The sequence below is a fragment of the Antechinus flavipes genome, chromosome 4 (assembly GCF_016432865.1).
Source record: "Antechinus flavipes isolate AdamAnt ecotype Samford, QLD, Australia chromosome 4, AdamAnt_v2, whole genome shotgun sequence".
Lineage (NCBI taxonomy): Eukaryota > Metazoa > Chordata > Mammalia > Dasyuromorphia > Dasyuridae > Antechinus > Antechinus flavipes.
Genome location: NC_067401.1, coordinates 64,691,466 through 64,704,693, shown reverse-complemented (window position 1 = coordinate 64,704,693; position 13,228 = coordinate 64,691,466).

The following is a 13,228-nucleotide window of genomic DNA, read 5'->3' as shown; positions in this document are numbered from 1 at the left end:
AAAAGTGCTAAGCATAGAGTCAAGATGACTTCATTATGAATTCAAATCCCATCTCAGATGTTTGATATCTATGTGACTATGTGCAAGTTACTTAATGAATTTTTCCTCAGTTTCCCCAGTTGTAAAATGGGAATAATTATAGCACCTATATATCAGGCTCATTATGAGGATCAAATAAGATAATATTTATAAAGCACCTGACAGTACTATGTTAATTATTATCTTTACTCTAATCATTGGTCTCTCAATTCCATCACTCTTTCAGGAATTGTGGTGCCCAGAATCAAACACAAGATTCTAGGATATCATGTGGTTTTTTTTGTTCAAAGATATTTTTTCCAAAACCCTTTTTTGCTAATATCTTACAAAGTTTTTAGAGAAGATGAGTCTTGAGAAGAGTTTGGAAAGAAAAAAGGACACAATGTTATAGCAATGCAGGAAAGTATTGTGTAGGAGTATTTCTTTTGTTTTGAGTCCTGTTTAACTGGCATACATTGTGTACTGTGTGACACTTCGTGACTTCATCAGTGATTACTGTGACAGCAATTAGACAGACTGGAAAAATCCATGCAGAAGATAGATAATTACGATAAGAAAGGAGATGATGATAAAAAATCCATTCAAGCCCACTTTGATGCCTCATCTCATTGGGATGTGGATATAATCTTCAGTCCTTTAAAGCTATTCCAATGGAGTGCAAGCGCTGGGATGTTCCATGAAGCCAGAAAGTCTTTGAGTCCGATTCTGATATTAGCGAGATCCTGGTAGAGAATAGAGTATCTATGCCTATTGTCTAGGGAACAGTTTAGATGTGTTGGAAGAGATTTATCATAGGTTGGTGCAGGGGATTGAATTTTTCATCCATAGCCTTTAAAGATCTATTTAAAAAGTAATAAAAAACAATATAAGGACAACAGACTTTCACTTTGAATCACTTTGCTTCATTTCACTTCCTCAAGTATTTATTCTTATTTTGAGCAATGCAAGAGGCAGCAATGACTAGCTATAAGCCCATAGAGAGAGAGCTGGTTGTGGAATTCAAAAAGATATTGCTTCAATTCTACTTCTGAAATCCATCAATCCATCAATCAATTAACATTTATTAAGTACCTCCCACATTGCAGACGCTGTCCTTGGTGCTGAAGATGCAAATATAGTAAATGAAATAATCGCTGTTTTCTCAAAGAGCTTTCATTCAAATGGATGAGACAAGGGCATATGTATGTGTATACACACATATGTGATAAATATGAAGTGAATAAACTCTTATACCAGCTATGTGATCCTGGTTAAGTCATATAGACTAATCCATACATAAAAGGATTATAATTACCACTTATCCAGAAAATATTGATCCAGAATCTATATGCTTGAAGACTACTAAGAAGGAATAATCTACCATATCTTCAGGAGATCTGTACTGCTTTTGGATAGTTCTAATTGTTAGGAAGTTTTTCCTGACATCAAAGTCTATTTTTTTTTCTCTTGTGGTTTTGATGTCTTAGATCAAAGAGAAAATTTATAATCCCTTCGCCACATGATAGTCCTTTAGACTCGTATATACTCCCTGAGTATTTTCCTTCTAGTTTGTACTGTTCTTTTAATTGACATTCATATGTCAATAACTCAAATCCTTTCATCATTTTGGCTGCCCTACTCTGGACACTCTCCCCATTCTCAAATTCCTTTTTAAACTATAGGCTCTAGAACTTAGCAAAATACTCTAGATGTAGTATAATAAGAACAGAGTATAGTGGGAGTATTATCATCTTCATATTTCTGTAAGATGGAGTGTATAGATTATTCAGGAGGATTAGTCTCCTTGGCATAAGGGCTGGCTTAGTTCCTCCGAGGGCTGCTCATCCATTTTCACCCATTTTTGGTGTACCTTGCATTTGATTATCACCTATGGCTCCAAGAAGCTGTAGCACAAACAGTAGACTTACTCCAGGAAACCATCTCAGCTGATGAGCTAAACCTGCTTGAAGGGAACTGACAAGTCTTTAACCTATTGATGTCTACCTGCAATGGTGGGAAAAGTTTCCCCTGGTAGAATGGGCATACAAGAACAATTTGTTCCAACAACTAAAGAAGTCATGGTGAAGGGCTTAGAGCTTGATCAAGCATTGATAATGCCAAGATTGTCCAATGACAATACTATAGCCAGTCCATAGCCAGTCATCTTGTCTTTTGTCTTGCCACTGGATTTCAATTACTATGGAAGAAACAGTGAGGCTGAAGGCTTTGGGTAATTCTACCTCATTTAAATCTAATTCATGCACAAGTTGAGACATTTCCCAGTCATGTCAATGATCTTTAAAAATAAAGGACAAAAAACAATCAATGTGAGGTGACATAGTAGTCAGAGGATTGAGCTTGGAATCAGGAAGACCTGGGTTCAAATTTGGGCTCAGATACTTACTAGCTGTGTGACTTTGGACAAGTCACTTAGCTTTGTTTCCTCGTCTATAAAATGAGCTGGAGAAGAAAATGGCAAACCAGCACCTTTGTCCAAAAAAAAAAAACCCAAATGGAGTCATAAAAAGTCAGACATGACTAAACAATAACAACAACATCTCTCTTAATGTGGCTCAACATCATTTTAACCTTTTTGGCAACCACATCTCACTACTGACATATAGGGCTTGTGGTTTAAGAAAGCACTTAGATTTTTTTAGAACTGTTATCCACCCATGCTTTTTCATCTTACACTTGTGAAGTTGATTTTTTTTTTTTGCTCCCCATTCAAGACATATAGTTTTATTAAATTTCGTTTTATTGGATTTAGCATAGTATTCCAGCATTCAAGATTTGTTATGCATTGTATTAACTATCCCTCTTAGCTTCATGTCATCTGTAAATTTTATGAACATAACATCTATACTCTTATCCAAGTCATTAATAAAAATGTTAAACAACATAAGTTCACACACAGATCCCCAGGGTACTGCACTGGAGATCTCCTGCTATGTTGACATCAAACCATTAATAACTCATCAAAATGTAGAATGCATATCAGACAATGCTGAGATTTTTTTCTGTCACATGCCCTAGAAGAGATTTTTCATTTTTCTTCAAGGTTGTCAACACTTTTGATGCAATCAGATGCATAATAGACATTCGTCTTATTATTTTCTCCATCATTGGAAGGATGAAATTATTACTAAGGCGAATCAGGAAGCAATCAGCTTTTCTGTCTTTGAAAGAAAAAGAACTCCAGAACATATTTGGATAAATGGTTTCCCATAAATATTATATCATGCCTCTATTTCATGCTTGTGATTTGTTCCCTAAACTTCTCAAGACATCACAATTGTCTATCAAGGTGGACTATTATATATTCCAGTCACTTCTGCTTTCTTTCTCCTCGATGTGACTTTTACCACAATAATCTCCAGCATGAAGGAACAATCTCCTTTTTTCCATTTGTATCTCAGTGATTTTCCCAGTGGTAGTAACTACTTAATAAATACTTTCTCATCCAATCATTAATTCATGAATATGCAATTGTATTACTGTCACTCCTTCCCTCCCACTTTGCAACTGATGTTTCTTTTGAAAAAGGTCCTCACATATTTCAGTGATAGGTTTCATCTCTCCAAGTCTCAGTGGTATGTACGAGTTTAAGTTGCCCTTCCTTACCAAAAAGAACATTGACTTCTCCTTACAGGAAAATATTCTGTATTTATAAGTAATTATAGAATGGAAAGAATACTTCCATTTAAAGTATACCTAATCTAATAACTGGGAACAAGGTGGGGCACTTGCTACTCAGAGGAAAATCCACTCAAGTAATCAAATCACAAAGCAAAACTTGTCTTGTGAAATACATATTCAATACAAATTTAGACCTGAAAAGGATCTTTGTGACTAATTCTATTCAAATTCATCCCCTTTCTCCCCACCTTTACAGGTGAGGCAATTGAGGATCAGGGAAGTTAATTATTAAGGGACAGAACCCTCATTGGAACCCATGTTTTCTAGGTCCAAATCCAAAATGATTTAAATCATACCATACTGCATCCCAAAAGAATCAAACAATTCATCTATTCTATTACCATTTATGAGTATAATGTTTGGATTTTCTGTTTGGAGTATTTTGTGTCTAACTTTCATTGGTGTCTAAAATCAGAAAATCCACTTTCTTTGATGAAAATGGGGACACAAAAAAATCCTCATATTTCAGTTTCTGCTTTATGCAACTTTTAGGTTGACCCACATTTCTCACATCTCCCATAGCACCTTCACAGCAATTTTACAATTCCAATATCCAATTTTACACTGAGTACATTTTCAATGGGGCATCTCCTAATTGCTTCTGGGAAGGTTTCCTGTAGCTGAGTGGTTTTTATTTGTCCTTTATGGAATCCTGTTTCATAGAATATGTCCTTTTGATCTTATTCCTTTGACCTTTTCATTAATTTAAAAAAATCTCATTATTTTTTTTCAATTCACAAATATTTATATTTTTCTTTTTCTATCTCCTTTATCTACAATTTGGAAAAACCCCAGATCTCTTGTAACATATATACTTAGTCAAACAAAACATATTAGCCATGCCAAAAATAGATATGTTCCATTTGACATCGTGAATTTGCCATAATCTTATTGTCACTTTTCATTTTTGGTCCTTCGGAATCATGGTTGATTATTGGATTTTTCAGAGTTCTTAAGTCTTTTAAAATTTCTTGTATTAACAATGTTGTTATCATTCTACAAATTTTTGTTTTGATTCTCCTCATTTTACTCTTAATTAGTTCATTAGGTTCTATGAGGTTTCTTTGAAAGTTTTTTCACCATTTTTTACAAGCAATTATATTCCATTATGTTCATGTCTCATAACTTGTTCATCTTTTTGGACATTCCCTTAGTTTCTAATTCTTTGCCTCCACAAATAGAGCTGCTATAAATATTTTTGTATGTATGAATTGCAACATATCAATCCATTTAATTACAATTACCTCTTATATTCTGATTTTGGTGAATATGAAAATGCCAATATTGATGTGATTTAGTTCTTTCAATAATACATCAATTCATTGGTCATTAGATGAATACCTCCCATTTCAAATGTCAAAAGTTATCAGTGTTGAAGACAGTCTGAAGATAATGTAATATTTGGCACCTTCTTGTCCCAAACTACTGGTAATTATTCTACATCACTGGTTAATTTGGTTCTGGTGTAGCAGATTCGGTCTATTGCCAGAATCAGGTCTGAATCCCTCTGAGAACAATAGAATTTGACAGAGCAACCTTGAATTCTTCTTGGATAGCTCTACTATAAGCTGAATATCACAGTAAAGGATCTGAGAAGAATCTTGGAGGGTTGCATAGAGTAAGCACTTAATATATATTTGTTGAATTTATGAATTCCATTGATGATGAATTCTTTTCTTGGCAAGTGTTTATCAGGATTCATTCTGATTTTCAGATCCTTATTCCCTTTTCTACAAATATCTTGGCTAATTCTCTAAGAGAAAGGGGATAGGATTTCTCAAGTAGAAAACAACTTTGTAGAATACTCCTGCATCATGGTTCAATGCTTATAATCTTTGGTTTAAAGAATACCTCGTCTGAGTAGGCCTGGTCTACCCTTTCTTTACTTGGGCTTTTACATGTTCTCTCATACTACTCTGATATCTCTTGAAGGTAGAAAGCTAAGTCTATGCTGGTTTTATTATGTTGGAAATAAAGGTAATCATTCTAAATATTTTTGCTGTTGTCTTTTTTCAGGGTGGAAACTTAAGACAATCTCAGTACTCAATTTGTAATATTGGATCAAAGTACTCAAAACTCTGATGATAACAATAATAACTTACATATACATACAAGGCAGGCAAATTGGGTTCAAGTCCTAGTTCTGAAAATATAACTCATGCCTCTTCAGGTGGACAACTTAAACTATTTTGTGTCTCAGTTTCCCCATGTGTAAAGTGATTAGACTGGTCAACTTCTAAAACCCCTTATGGTTCTAAATTCCATCTCCTGCACTGTGTTAACATTTATTAAAAAAGTGCTCTTCAAAATAGCCTTGTTATGGCACTTATCTCTAGTAACTCAAAATATGACCTGGACCCTGAACTCTTTATCTGAAATTTTACTTGGCTTTTCACATGGAGGCAGACGGGAATGTCTTTCATTTAAACAGACTAGCATTTATAGTATAATTTTTAAAAATCCCCAACTACAAGGTGATCATTTAGACCTATCCTCCAGCAGGAGGAATCATTGCTAAATCTAAACAATAATATTTCATGGACTATCCAGGCAACTTTCCCTTCAAACAGTAAATATTTTAGCATCACCCTGTTGGGAAGCTTTTGATTCAAAGCAAGACTGTAGGATTGAGCACCAGCTCTTGCCCGGATTCACACATGCCTGGGGAATAACATTGCTTATTCATTATTCAACATGTAAAATTTTATTGATACTTTAGCGTTAGAGAAATAGAAAACTAACTCAAAACAGTTGCAATTTGAGAGTTACCCAAAGGCTACATAGAAGAGAGCAAGTAAGATGTTGGAGTGAAAAAATATTTGGATTTCCTTGCATCCTTTAGCTAAACAGATATTTGTTTACATGCACAGTTTAGCTTTTAAAACTCCACTTCTAAATTGAAATAAGAAATTTTTTAACCCTACTATACCTGGATTCCATCAATCCATTTGGAAATGGGATTCAGCTGGGACTGGAGATTTGCAGGTTGCCTACAACCTGGTTATGTTGTGGGGAGCTCTTGAATCATTCTTGTCAATATGACCAGTCTTCCCTGGCTTACAGCAGAAATTACAAAAATCAATGAGTCACATCTCACTTGCTTGGCAAGAAGCACAAAAGATTTGTAAGTCAATGACAACAAGAAAGAAAATAGAATTGTTCCCATCTCTCTTCACCATCATCTCCTCTATTTCATCCCTTCATCTCTTTAAATTGAAAGTATCAAACATTAGAAGTGTGAAATTACTTTCAAAAGAGGTAGAAAGGTGAGAGAATCGAAATGGAGAAGTCCTGGGAAAACTGTGGAATGAGGATTCAGGTGAAAGTTAATAAATATTAGTTGTGCAAAATAGTAAATTGGAGGCATAGATTCTGGGAGGTTTTTGGTCAATTAATAGAACTGGATTTACTATGTGAGACTGGTTGGTAATCCTTCTACTCTTTCTATCCTATACACTCTTTCACTTGGAAGTGTAAGGAATGGGGGGGATTTGGGGTAGGGCCTCAGAATGTTTAGGTCTTAAACTTAGAGAGGTCATTGACCTTATTGTTGATTAGGAAACTGGGCTTCACCTGGACTTTTAAGTACTTTTCTTGAGATGATTTACAGAGAGCACTAACAGTTGAAATGATTTTTACACATTAAGGCAAGAGCTAGGTGTAGCTCAAGACAGCTAGATGGTGCAGTGGTTATAATGCTGGACTTTTAAGTCAAGAAGACTCAGCAAATCTGGACTCAGAAATTTACTATCTGTGTGACTCTGGACAAGTCACTTAACCCTATTTGCCTTGGTTTCCACATCTGTGAAATGAGTTGGAGAAGGAACCATTCTAGTATCGTTGCCAAGAAAATCCCAAGTGGGGTCGTAAAGAGTGAAACATTACTAAAATGACTAAACAACTTAGTTCTTGAGACTATATTCTAAAAGATCTGAGATTCCTCTCTAGAGGATTAGAGGAAATATCTATTAATCTGTCTGTTTGTCTGTCAGTCCATTCATCCATCCACTCATCCATCCATTTATTGAAATTGAGTGGAAGACCAGTAGTTGACAGCAGAGAACAGCACAAACAACATCCAAAGAAAATAGCCCAGCTATTGAGAATTAGCAGAGGACAGTGCAAAGGAAAAAACAACTGAACAAGTATGCTCAACTCAATGCAGCAACTTAGAACTTGGTGAACTAACTCAGAGCCCTGTCTTTGAGGGAAACATGATGTATAATAAAGACGTAAATGATGGTGAGTTGACCTGCTTCTATATGGACACCCTCTCTTATAATGTATTTCCTGGCCATGTGTTCTCCATTGATGTTATGTAAATCTGTGGGAGAGTCTGTCCCTGTGTGTTTAGGAAAGTGGATAGGAGAGATTTTGTTGTCATGCATTTTTACTATGTATTTAATTAAACTTTTTTTTTTTTTTTGCTGTGAACAAGTGCATTTTCTGGTTGGTTTGATTAAAAAAAATTAGAGAAAGCCTATAGTTAGGATTTTGAGTAGAGGATATTTTACTGTATATTGAATAGGGTAGCTATTCAGTCTATCCCATTAGTAAAGGGGCCTTCAAGAAACATAATGATGTCTGTGGGACAGTTTTCATCCTAGGTCACTGGTACATCAGACTGTCATTATTCCTTCTAAGCTGAATACCATCTGGGATCCACACATGAATCTTATTCCACTGGGTATACAGAATAAATAACAACTTTCCTGGCTCAACAGAATCTCTGCTCCTAGTGAGCAGACAATATAGAAATGTAATCCTTGGGGAACAGAGTACTATTAAAACTTGTTCTCAGTGTACCTAGGGCTTCAAGCTCAGGAGTGTGCCTAAAGTATTCTGTGGGATACAGCATTAATGTTATAGTGGGAGGTGCTTCTTAGTTGATTATTATGGCAATGAATTAGATAAATGGAGTTGCCATGCTACTAAAATAATCTTCAAGAAAAAAATTTCATGCTGGCAATCATCTATTTTCCTTCACAATAAGAGTCAAAATTGCTGGTGTAGAAATGATGGAAAACTTCTGAATAAATAACTGTGCAATCTTATATTTCTTGATAGATAAGGAGAGGGAAGCTGTGTATAGTCTTATGTGAATCTTGATTTTAGAAAAGTAGATTTCAAATTCTTTAATGGAAGTCAAATCAAATCAATAGTCATTTTAAAGTGCCTACTATTTGCGAGGCTCCATACCAAGTGCTGGGGATACAAAGAAAGGCAGAATCCTTGTCATCAAGGAGCTCACAATATAATAAGATAGGACTCAAGTTGAAGTGAGGACAGGAGGGACAGCACACAAACAAGACGGAGACAGAATAAAATGGAGATAATCTCAGAGCAAAAACCTAACATTAAGGAGAACTGAGAAAGCCTTCTTTGAGAAGATGGGGCTTTAGCTGAGGCTTGAAGGAAGCCAGGGAAAACAAAAGGGAGAAGTGAGGAAAAAAAGTAATTTGATACCATGACAAAAAAAGTAATTTGATACTATGACCTAATCTTCTACAGGGGAAGTAGCCATGAGGTTGACAAGTACTCAAGAACAAGATCAATATGACATGAATATAAAGAATTCTGATGAGGAAAAATTTGCCTAAAATGACTGGTATGGTTACAGAGGTTGCTTGTTAAATAACTTCAGTTTGAAAAAAATATATTTAGAAGATAGAATAAACATTATGAATATAAAAAGATAGTTTTATGAGTAGCATCAGGAATCTGAAAGCTCAAATTAGCAATGAATGCCATAATAACAAAGATGGTATTTCTGGATAAGTTGAAGCAAGAAAAAGGTCAAAAACAAGATAGGGCTCTAGTCAGAAATGAATAAGAATGGTAACATTCAACAGGGAAAAGATGACCCCATTTAATTTGTATTTTGCTCCATTTTTTTTTTTTACCAAGGAGAATGATCTTTGGATTGAGAGGCATAGAACAAATATGGTTGAAGATTATAGAAACCAAGAGAAAAAAGAAGATGGTAAATGAGCACAGAGTTGTTCTCAAGGAATTCATGTCATCCATTCCTGTATTCAGCAAGTGCTTAAGAGCCTGTTCTGTACAAGTCATTGTGTTAAGGGCAGAGATAAAACTGAAAATTTATTATGTTTGACATTTAAAACTCTTCACAATCTGACTACTTTCTATCTTTTCAATCTTTTTATATTCTCTTAGAATCGTACAGCTAAGCTACACTGTCCTACTTGGTGCTCTGAGCACAAAATGATACACATATAGATGCCTTTCCATTGACTCTCTTGAGTACCTGGAATGCTCTCTTTCTTCATCACTGCCTCTCCCACTTCTTTAATTCTAATATGTTTTAACTCAAATACCACTTTCTGTTTCAAGTCTTTTCTATTTCTCTTAATCCTAAAGCATGCTCTGTCTTCCCCCCCCCTCTCCATCTCTCTGTCTTTATTTCTCTCTCTCTCTTTCCCTCTCCCTCCCTCTTATTTACTTATTATCTTTCTAGATACCTACTATCAATCTATAATTTATTTAATTTTCTATCTCTTTCTTCCTCCCTCCCTCCCTTCCTCCTTCTCTCCATTCTTCCCTTCCTCCTTCTCTCCATTCTTCCCTTTTTCCTTTTCTCCCTCCTTCCCTCTCCCTCCCTCATTCCTCCTTCCCTCCCTCCTTCTTCCTTCTCTCTCTCCTTCCTCCCTCTCTCTGCCTCTTTTCTCCCTTCCTCCTTCCCTCCTTCCTCCCTCTCTCTCTTCCTCTTTCTTCCCTCTCCTCCCTCCTTCCCTTCTTTCCTTCCTTCCTCCCTTCCTCTATTCCCTCTTACTCCTTTATTTTCTTCCTTCTTTCTCTCTCTCTTTCCTTCCAATCTATCTGTCTGTCTGTCTATCTATCTATCTATCATTTCTCTGTCTGTTGCTAATTTGGACTTTTGAGATCATCCCAGGGACCATAATCCTAGACTTCTCCTGGAAACTTTTGGGACTCCAATAACATTCCTTTTTTGGGCTTTTTTGTATTGGATGCTGAGTTAGTATAGTCTAGTTTTTATTCTGACTAGTTTTTATTTGCCTGCAAATTTCCATGACATTCCAATGAAGGGTAACTAGGAGAAATCTTTCTCTCTCCTAATATTGTGGCAATTAGTACACAGCAAGGTGAGTTTGTGCTTGCAACTCTGGCTTCTTTTTCCCTTTTTTTTTTTTTTTTTTGTGTTGGTTCTTTTCTGATCAATTAGTCAACAAGCATTTATGAAACACATACTAGGCCCCAAGCATTATGCTAAGTATTGAGAATACAAAGAAATTCAAAAACAGTGTCCATTCCCAGTGGCATACATTAAATTGAAGGCAATCTTTTAAGTTCAAAACTTCCATCTGGAGGTGCTGGTGGAGATCAAAATTGAATAGATTTAAGGGCTGAATAGGGGACAATATCCAACAAATTTTTTAATACTCTCAGAAATAGAGGGCAATATGATAAGAAGAGCTCAAGCTTGACTGTTTTATCATGTAATGATAGTGCTGGGTCAAGATGAAATATAAATGCTTAATTAGCAGTATTACAAACGGCTTTAATTCTGATGAAGTTAAATATCAATTTCTCAGCATATAGTAATAATAGTTATGAGGTTAGGTACTGAATTCCGTTTAATTTGTTCAATTATTGTGTATGTAAATGTTCTCTGTTGAGTATTCCTTTTAGGAATAAACTAACATTCCCCACCTGGATCATACTGTACTTGCAGTATATATTTTGGGAAGACCTAAATATAAACCATAATCTAAGCTTTAAGCAACTTTTCTCCAAAGTGATGGATTAAAGCTTAATGAGTTGAGGAATGTGAAAAAGGAGACATCTTTGTGACTACAATCAGGCTCTTTGTAGGACTCAACCTGATCTAAATACATGTCTTGGTATGGTACAGGAGCTAGTACCAAATTCCAGGTTTTGGGTTCAACAATAAGGTCTTCATGAAAGATACCTTGAAATTAGATACATATGGGTTGTCTTTCCTAGTAGAATATGAACTTTTTAAGCAAAAAGACTATTTATTTTTGAATTCCCAATACTTTTGTTGTTGTTTAATAATTTCAGTTGTATTCAACAGTTTATGACCTCATTTGTTGTTGTTTGTTGTTTTTTTCCAGCAAAGATACTAGAGTTGTCCTCCTCCAACTCATTTTACAGTTAAGGAAATGAGACAAATTGTGTTAAGTGACATAGCTAGTAAATGTCTGAGGCCAAATTTGAACTCAGGAGATGAGTCTTCCTGATCCCAATGCTATCTTGGTTCTATCCATTGTACCACCTACCTGATCATCCCCAATTTAACACAAAATAGGTCTTTAATAAGTCATTAATAAAAAATAGTCAATTGACTTATTAATCCACATTTTCACAAATGTGAATTTCCCAAATTTATTTATATAAAGCCACATAAGAATAGAACCTTGGTTTCTTGTGCCGAAGCAAGGATGGAAAGGAGAAATATGGAAAATTTATGAATAAAATCAGGGAACATTTTTTTATGAAATATCTATTTTGTTTAACACTGAGAATAAAAATAAAAAAATGAAAGTTTGTATTCTTAAGGAATTTATTATCTCTATAAGTATGTATTGTAAGTGTATTCACAATAAATGTGATAAAAAAATAAAGGTAAAGTAGTTAAGCATATTAGGGAAGGAGAACAGTAAGAGGTGAAGGGATGAAAAAAAGTTTCTTGTAAAAGATAGCTCTTGAAGGCTATGCTTGAAGGTTGTTTTTTCCTTGAAAGAAGAAATTCTTTAAAGCAAAAATGAGGGGGCAATGTGCTCCAGGCATTGGGAATAGCCAGTGGATGTAGTTCCATGTGAGAAATTAGAAGAAGGCCAGTTTGGTTAGATTAAGTACAAACAAGAGGGAAAACAATATCTAATGACAATGATTAAATAGATTGTGGTGAGGTTGTATGGGGCTTTAAAAATTAAACAGGAATTTATACTTTATCCTAAATCAGTGATTCTTAACTTTTATTGTATCATAGGTTTCTTCTCTGAAAAATGCTTTTAATTCCATAACGTAAAATACATAGGATTATAAAGGAAACCAATCATATGAAAGTATAATCATCAAAACTTGCAATCTTACATACATATATGTGTATATATGTCTTTATACACACACATATATATGTAATACATATATATGTATGCAGATTCATAGCTACTATAGAAATAATTGCTACAGTGAATAGAGACCTATACCACATGCCATTATTATTATACCCATTTTATAGATGAGGAATTTGAGATTGAGAGAGGTAAAAATATATTTATATAAATATATAATGCTATGTATATGAATATAAACATTTATATGACACTTATGTGTCAGGCACCATAGCTTTACAAATATCCCATTTAAATCTTGGCAGCACTTTAGGAGGTAAGCACTATTATTATTTCCATTTTACAGATGAGAAAACAGACAAACAAAAATGAAACTGAAGCAAAAGTTAAGCTCACACAGCTATTAAGTTTGTGAGGCAGGAGCTGAATTT